The sequence below is a fragment of the Stegostoma tigrinum genome, chromosome 12 (genome assembly GCF_030684315.1).
Source record: "Stegostoma tigrinum isolate sSteTig4 chromosome 12, sSteTig4.hap1, whole genome shotgun sequence".
Taxonomy (NCBI): domain Eukaryota; kingdom Metazoa; phylum Chordata; class Chondrichthyes; order Orectolobiformes; family Stegostomatidae; genus Stegostoma; species Stegostoma tigrinum.
This window is the reverse complement of record NC_081365.1, coordinates 23395082-23404445: the sequence shown is the minus strand read 5'-3', so window position 1 is coordinate 23404445 and position 9364 is coordinate 23395082.

Here is a 9364-nt window from a genome sequence, read left to right as displayed (position 1 = left end):
CCCAACTTCTCCAATTAATATTCATAACTAAGGTTCCTCATTCTTAGAATCAATTTCTTAAACTTCTTCTGTACACTCCCCAATCCCTTCACAGTCTTTCCATAATGCAGGATTTGGAACTGACACAATATTCCAGCTATCTCCCCACTGATAAAGCTTCTGATACTGTTTTCTTACTTAAGGTTTTGGCGTAGATCTGTAGCTCGGGGTGTGGATGTTGTGGTTGGTTGGCTCGCCGAGCTGGTCCGTCGTTGTTCCACAGGCGTTTCATTGCCCTGCTGGGTAACATCACCAGTGCAGCCTCTGATGAAGCGCCGTTGTGTTTTCCCACCTGGTATTTTAAACTCTGGAGTCCATTGAGCTGGATTACCTCACTCCTGGTTTTCCTTCGCAGTGGAGGTCGAGCTCTATGTGTTTGTTGATGGCTTTCTTCGTGGAGTACCAGGCTTCTAGGAATTCCTGTGCGTGTCTCTGCTTCGCTCTTCCCAAGATCTTGGTGTTGTCCCAGTCGAATTGGTGGCTCTCTTTGTCCAAGTGGATAGAGATGAGTGAGTATTAGTCATGTCTTTTCATAGCTAATTGATGTTTGTGTACGCTTGTTGTTAATTTCCTTCCTGTTTGTCCGATGCAGTGCTTGCCACAGTCTCTGCAGGGAATCTTGTATATGACATTGCTCCTGTCCATTGTGGGTAGTGGGTCTTTCGTTCGGGTGAGCAGTTATCCTAGGGTTTATGGGCTTTCTTATTGACTGCTCTCTCAAGCTCGTTGCCATTTTATTTCACTTTTGCAATGACACACTCAGCAATGTCCCTCTACTCTTGCATACCTTCCAAATAGGACTCATTATTTAATAGTCTCTCTCTATGTTCTTCCTTCTAAAATATATTATCTCACACTTATACGTTTTGAACTTTACCTACCACCGATCCACCCACTTCAAAAATCAACCAACTTGTCTACATCCTTCTGAATCTCTGCACAGTCTGCTCCTGTATCATACATCTCCCAGTGACTCCACTGCCCATGACCAGCTCAGGCTGAGGAGACTATGTCTGCACTTTGAGCAGATGATGTTCAGCATCCGGGATCCTCTGGGCCCAGAGCACCCACTAAAGCATTCAAAATCACCGGGGCGGTGGGGGTGGGGGGAGATGGGTGGCGGTGGAAATTGTCCAGCAGAGGAGTAGAGGTGATGTGTTTTGGTAATGTTACTGGGCTAGGAATCCAGAACCCCAGGTCCTGTGTCCATGGGTTTGAATCCCACCCTGGCAGGTGGCGAAATTTCAATTTAACTTTTAAACCATCTTGATTTGAAAACTAGCCTGATGGCCACCATGCAACCACTGTTGTAAAAGTCCATCATTAATGTAATTACCCATTCTAGCCTGCACATGACTCCATCCCTTCAGCAATGAGAGTGTCTCATAACTGCTCTTGGAAGTAGCCAATCAGTTCAAGAACGACTAAGGATCGAAATGGCCAGGTGCTGGCCTCGACAATGACTCCCACATCCTGTATGAGCATTCAGAAAAACTCACTTTATCACAGTTGCAGATGTCTGGGCAGCACCTATATGTAATCGAGCCAGAGGGAAGAAAGGCCATTCGTGAAGGAAAAAACAGAGTTAACGTTTTGGGTCCGGTGACCCTTCCTCAGAACGATGGTGGCTGGGAAAACATCAGCTCATATGCAGAAAACAGGGAGGTGGGTGGGGTAGGGAGTTAACAATAGGATGGAGCCCAGAGAGAGAGAAGAACAGTTGGACAGACAAAGGAGTTGATAACAACCAGGCTGGGAGGGTGAATGGTTGTTCATGGGGATTATTAGTGACTAACTACAGATGGTATGTAATGGCAGGCTTTGTGATAACAAGGTCTGGTGTGTAGGGTGGGGGCTGGGACACAGGAAAGCTTGGCCCTAAAATTATTGAACTCGATATTGAGCCCAGAGGGCTGCAGGGTCCCTAGGCAGAAAGTGGGGTGTTGCTCTTCCAGCTTTTGTTGAGCTTCACTGGCACACTGCAGCAAGCCAGGGATGGAGATGTCGACCAGGGAACAGGGTAGTGCATTAAAGTGGCAGTTTAATCAGGGCCTTTTTTGTGAGCAGGGGTCATTCCCTCCAGGTCACCCTGGTCATACTTCTTTTACCCCAAACACCAACCCTCCCCACCCTACAGCCCTACGGCACCTTCCCCTGTAACCAGCGAAGGTGCAACACCTGCCCATTTACCTCCTCCCTCCCCAGTGTCCAAGACCCAAATATACCTTCCACGTGAAGCAGCACTGCATCTGTACTTCCAAGAATCTAGTCTACTGCATTCGCTGCTCACAATGTGGTCTCCTCTACATTGGGGAAAGAAAGCATAGACTGAGTCATCACTTTGCAGAACATCTACATTCTGCTCGCAAAAAAGACCCTGAGCTATCTATTGCCTGCCATTTTAATGCACCATCCTGTTCCCTGTACAGGGTAAAAAAAAACCAGCCTCTTCCTATAACTCAAACTTTTCAGCCCGGCAACATCTTTATAAATTTTTGCTAAGTAGCATTGGAATTCATAGCTGAATCATGGAATGGAGCAGTATGGAGCATGATAGCTCAGTATTACCAGTATGCATATGAAAACCATTTCCATGCCAGTTTTGGACTGCCAGGCCAGAAGCCATTACATGGATTACAGCCTTAAAGGTCATCCTTTAATGCTGTGAAACTCCAAAGGAAAAGTAGGCAGCGGTGTAATTTCAGTAGCAAGAAAGCACTGATGCCCATTGATGATTGTTGGAAAAATCCATTTAGTTCGCTAAAGTCCTTTAGAGAAGGAAACTGCCATCCTTACTTGGTCTGGCCTATGTGTGACTCTAGACCAACGGTAATGTAGTCGATTCTGAACTGCTGTCTGGGCAATTAGGGATGGGCAATAAATGCTGCCTAGCCAGCGATGCCCTCAGCCTATTAATGATTTTTTTTAAAAATCAGATTGTTAATATTATTCCAAGATAATAAAATGTGAGGCTGGATGAACACAGCAGGCCAAGCAGCATCTCAGGAGCACAAAAGCTGACGTTTCAGGCCTAGACCCTTCATCAGAGAGCTTTTCTGTGGATCCTGCGGAGGATAAAAAACAGCAGGGGTCCTTTGCAGGTCTGGGAGAGGGAGGCTCTGAGCTGGGGCAGGCTGGATTGCAGTGCCTGGAGGTGCCGGCGCATGGCTGCGAGTGTCTGTTTCAGGACTCGCAGGGAGAACCGCTTCTGAAGGGTCTGAATGTTCTGGGTGTAGAGGTGGTCACGGTTGGGGCCAAATTGGGAAGGCTGAAATGTGGACTGTAGTCCCTTGGGGATGATCTGGTTCCGTAGGCAGGTGCTGAGGAAGGTGATGTGGCTGTGGTACCTGGTTTGCTTCAGGACATGGTCAAGCAGTTTCAAGGCCGAAGAGATTACAAGAGAGTTGCAATGGGAGAGAGATTCCCTGAGGTTGGTCCGGAGGGAGGAGGGTAACTTCTTCAGGTTAGGCATCCCTGGAAGAGGCTTCGCAGTGAGGTTGAAATAGTATCAGAGATAATGGGAACTGCAGATGCTGGAGATTCCAAGATAATAAAATGTGAGGCTGGATGAACACAGCAGGCCAAGCAGCATCTCAGGAGCACAAAAGCTGACGTTTCGGGCCTAGACCCTTCATGAAGGGTCTAGGCCCGAAACGTCAGCTTTTGTGCTCCTGAGATGCTGCTTGGCCTGCTGTGTTCATCCAGCCTCACATTTTATTATCTTGGAATCTCCAGCATCTGCAGTTCCCATTATCTCTGTTAATATTACTCTCTGTTTTTAGATCAGTGACTTCTTTAACAACAGGCATTAGTTTTACAGATTCGTTTGCAGCACAGGTTAACAATTATTGGATTTCCTCAGGCTATTCTCATTCAATCTCCATTCTTTATATGAATGAGCTTTGATCAGAATATCAAGACATAACGATCCTGAAGTTGTGTTATTCTTATGGGTCTCAACAGAAATTGTTCCTTATTTGTGGCAGCTCACAACATTCTATGAGCTGCTACTCATGATAAAGGTTACTGCCTCAATATTTTTCTAGTGGCGGAAACTGTAGGGCCTGGTTGGTCTGGTATGGTAAAGAAAAACCACTTCCTGGTCTAACTAGAATAGTCCTTTTTTAGTTCATCCATGGGACGTGGTCATCTCTGACTAGGCCAGCATTTATTGCCCATCCCTAATTGCCCAGAGGGCAGTTAAATGTCAACCACATGCTGTCACATGTAGGTCATATCAAGTATGGTCTGCCTGGTCTGGCGCACAGGCTGTATGAAGAGAGGCTGAGGGACTTGGATCTGTTCTCCTTGGAGAGAAGGAGGCTAACAGGGGATTTAATAGAGACATTCAAGATGATCAGAGGATTAGATAGGGTGGACAGTGAGAGTCTTTTTCCGAAGACGATGACTTCAGCTTGTATAAGGGGGCATAGCTACAAATTGAGGGGTGATAGATTTAAGACAGATGTCAGAGGCAGGTTCTTTATTCAGAGCATGGTAAGGGCGTGGAACGCCTTGCCTGCCTATATAGTTAACTCTGCCATATTAGGGGCAAATAAACAGTCCTTGGATGAGCAGATGGATAATGATGGGATAGTGTAGGGGGAGGGGCTTAGATTAGTTCACAGGTCGGCGCAACATCGAGGGCCAACGGGCCTGTTCTGCGCGTATTGTTCTATGCTCTGTGTTAATTGCAATTTCCTTCCCTGAAGGATATTCGTGAACCAGCTGAGTTTATCCAACAATTGACAATGTTTCATGGTCATATTCGTCTTTTCATTGAATTCAAATTCCATCGTCTGCTATGATGAGGCTTGAACCTGTCAGAACATTAGCTAGGTCGCTGTATTAATAGTCCAATGATAACACCACTAGCCCATTGTGTCTTCCCTTTCTTGTAGTTAACGGGATACAGTTTATTCCATGTTAGCTACCAGTTAGAGCTGACATTGACATTGTTACAAAGGCATTGAGAAGGAGCTGATGTTATGTCTCACTTCCTCAAAGCCCTAAGCTGTTCTGCCAACATGTCCATATGGCATCACCATAGTGAGTGGTGCTTATGAAACCCCTTAGTTTTAACCCTATCAGATTTATGATCAAAGTAAATTATAGGATGCCAGTGGAAATATTCATAAAATGATGGAGATAAAAATTCTATTAAACAAATGAAAGTATCATGAAGGGACTAGTTTGTTGACCTTAGGAAAAATGTCAGTTAGGTATATTGTTACTGTGAAATGTCACAATGTGAACCACAGCTACTTATGTAATAAAATAGATAATAAGATTAATCAAAGTCTTGAATCATTACAGTTTGAAAGCAGGCTGTTCAGCCTATCGAGTTTACACAGAACCTCTGAAGAGCATCTCACCCAGACCTATCCCCACATAACCTATCCCTGTAACCCTGCATTTCCTATAGTCAGTCCACCTAGCATGCATGTCTCTAGACACTGTCGGCAATTTACTGTGGAGTTGGGGGAACCCAACCTGAAACGTCAACTTTCCTGCTGCCCCGATGTTGCCTGGCCTGCTGTGTTCCATCAGCTCCATATTGTGTTGTCTCTGACTACAGCATCTGCAGTTCTTGCTATGTCCATGAGCAGTTTAGAATGGCCAATCCACCTAACCTAGGTGGGTAGGAATGTATAGCAGGATTGAGAACAAGAAGCACAGTTTTAAGGCAATAAGCACAAGACAAAATGGAGACATGGAGAAATCTCTTCACATAGTGAGTGATTCAGATCTGAAATTCACTACCTGAGCATATGGTGGCAGCAGGCTTATTCAGGCTGTCAAAAATGAATCAGATCATTATCTATCTACCCACACAGACTAGATCGGTTTAAAAAGGCGACTAACTTTCTCAAGGACAACTATGGATGGGCATTAAACATTGGTTCAGTCAGCAGTGGAGGTGAATTGAGACTGCTATCTTTTTTGGAAATATCATCTGTTACCAATGTCTTTGGAAAACAGTCTCTTTAAGGGTGCAGGGATTATAGAGACAGTGTTTCTATGTGATTTCTGCTAAGCAATCACAAATATCTTTGAAGGATTCTGTGAGAAACATGTCTGATAGAAAGACGCATAGCCTCTTACCCATTTAATTTTTCCAATATGCAGATAATACTTCAAAATTTTTAAATCTGCAGCTGCAAAAATTTCCTTAAAAATTTGAATGGATTCCAACTTGTGATCTAATTTACACATGAAATGGAATACTCAACAGGCTCCCTTTCTTTGAAATAATCATTGAGAAATCAACCAGGGGTTTACTTTGCTACTGCATCAAAATCCTGGAAATGCCTCTAGATCTGTATTATGGATGGGCCAGCTGAACAGCAGCAGTTCAAGAAACCATTCGCTATCATGTTTTCCAGAACAATTAGGACTGGACAAAGCTGACCTTGCCAGTGAAGTTCGGATCCTAAGAATTTTGATATAGTTTGTCTATCATAAATGTACCTCTACTAGTCAGTGTGCACACTGGGAATCCTATTGTTCCTCAAGCCATATAATGGCCTTATCATAAACAAGGCGCAAGCTATTTGATCATCCTGCACATTTGATGCTGACATAGGATACATCAAAGCCTATTCTGCAAGGTCAGCTGACCCTGAGAACACTGTATGCCATGAAACCTCATGAAAGGCCTCAAGGTGACCACTGATGTCATTAAGCAAAAAAGCATTCTGCCCACCATACTCATGATTAATGTGGTTATGTGCATTTTAGTGCTGGTGTAATGCTAGACGTGTAGGCTGTACATTGCAAAGAAACATAGAAACATAGAAGATAGGAGCAGGATGAGGCCATTCAGCCCTTCAGGCCTACTCTACCATTCTTCATAATCATGGCCAATAGTCCAACTCAATAGCCTAAACCTGCTTTCTCCCCATAATCTTTGATCTTATTCACCCAACTCCTATATCTAGTCGCCTCTTGAATACATTCAATGTTTTGGCACCGTTCACTTCAAAGAGCAAATTTCTTCGACCATTTGCAATCAACAAGAACCGTGCCAAATCAGAGCATCACACTGTCAATTAATAAATGTAATTCTGCAATTGGGCAACATTGTATAGCCAATCCTGATTTTTATTATTTCTCACACCCACACAATTTTTAAAAAAAAACAGGAGATTAGAATCCCCTCTGAAAAAAACACAATCCTGACTCTGTGAAAGATAGCACTGACCACCAGTTTAGAAATATTAGTCTGGCACACAGTGTGGTATTTTTGTGAGCCCTGCAAGCTACATGTGTTAAAACACTGAGCCATATTCATTGAAACCAGAGAGTATATGTGAGCACATTGTGTGTGTTTAGACAAAACCTGGCTGACAGCTGTTTGCAGGGCATTTTTCAGGGCAATGTCAAACAGTCTGTTTTAAAATTTGATTTGATTTGATTACTGTCACATGTTTTATTATAAAATACGGTGAAAAGTGTTGGACAGTGTCACCACTCTCTGGTGCCGTCTTAAAACACAGCAAAATAAACCAAAACAAAGACAATGAAGGCAGAAAAATAAAGAAATAAATAAAAAGTGCCCAGCTTCACAATGCTTATTGTTAAGTGCTCCAGTATGGGCCTGTTGGCCAGGCACAAATCCCCTTTGCTGTGCCACTGCCACTGGAATGAAAGTCACCATTCTTCAGCACCACCTCACCTCCACCGACATCCTCGCCACTATGTCTTCTCGATGGATCTCACTAACGCAGATGCCATCGATGCTGCCAGCTACTGCATGGGCCCAAACTTGACTCCGCCACTGCTCTGAGCCCGCTTCGAGCCCCCCTCGTCGATGCAGCCACAGTTGTTAATGTCAGGTTTCGTTCTGGGCCCAAACTCACCTCTGCCGCCATGGGTCCTCTGGACCCGTCCCAAGGTCAACACAGCCCTACCTATACGTGGGGTCCAAGACTGCTCATGACATTTCAAATGCAGTCTCACCAGAGACTTATACACCCTCAGCAGTACATAGCTGTTCTTGCATTCTAGCCCTTGCAAAGTGAATACAAATATTGCATTTGCCTTCCTAACTTCCTGACCTGCATGTTTACCTTAAGAGAATCCTGAAGTACTACTCTTACATTGCCTTGAGCTTCAGATTTCCAAAGCCTCACCCCATTCAGAAAATACGCCTCTATCCTTCCTGCCAAAGTGCACAACCTCATATTTTCTCACACTGTATTCCATTCGCCACTTCCTTGCCCAGTCTCCTAGCCTGTCCAACTCATTCTGCAGCCTTGCCACGTCCTCAACACTTCCAGTTCCTCCATCTGTCATCTGCAATCTTTGAAATGATGCCCTCAGTTTCTTTGTCCACTCATTGATGCATAACATGAATATCATTAGTTACTGGTTGTCAACCCGAAAAAGACCCCTTTATCCCCACTTCTAACCCTGAACTCCAGGGGTTCTACTCCTTTAGCAGTGTCCTTTGTGAATGCAGTATACCACATCCACTGTACCCGGTGTGGCTTCCTCTACATTGGGGAAACCAAGCGGAGGCTTGGGGACCGCTTTGCAGAACACCTCCGCTCGGTTCGCAATAACCAACTGCACCTCCCAGTCGCAAACCATTTCCACTCCCCCTCCCATTCTTTAGATGACATGTCCATCATGGGCCTCCTGCAGTGCCACAATGATGCCACCTGAAGGTTGCAGGAACAGCAACTCATATTCCGCTTGGGAACCCTGCAGCCCAGTGGTATCAATGTGGACTTCACCAGCTTCAAAAATCTCCCCTTCCCGCACTGCATCCCAAAACCAGCCCAGTTTGTCCCCTCCCCCCACTGCATCCCAAAACCAGTCCAACCTGTCTCTGCCTCCCTAACCTGTTCTTCCTCTCACCCATCCCTACCTATCTTCTTTTCTCTCCATCTTCGGTCCGCGTCCCCCTCTCTCCCTATTTATTCCAGAACCCTCACCCCATCCCCCTCTCTGATGAAGGGTCTAGGCCCGAAACATCAGCTTTTGTGCTCCTGAGATGCTGCTGGGCCTGCTGTGTTCATCCAGCCTCACAATTCATTATCTTGGATTCTCCAGCATCTGCAGTTCCCATTATCACTGACACATGTCCTTAGAGGGGAGATAAATTGACTCCTGGACTCATGTTTTTCTCTAAAGGAATATTTAACAGGAGTTTGATGTATGGATGTGACTATATGCTTTAGCCAGGATTACAACTGACCATTTTAATGCACTAGAAACTGTTTTAATGCATATTTAAATTGAGTGTAAATTTGTAAGATAATTTTCCTTCTTTTATCCTTGCACATTTGTCATTTTTACAGTGACTGAGCAATGTACT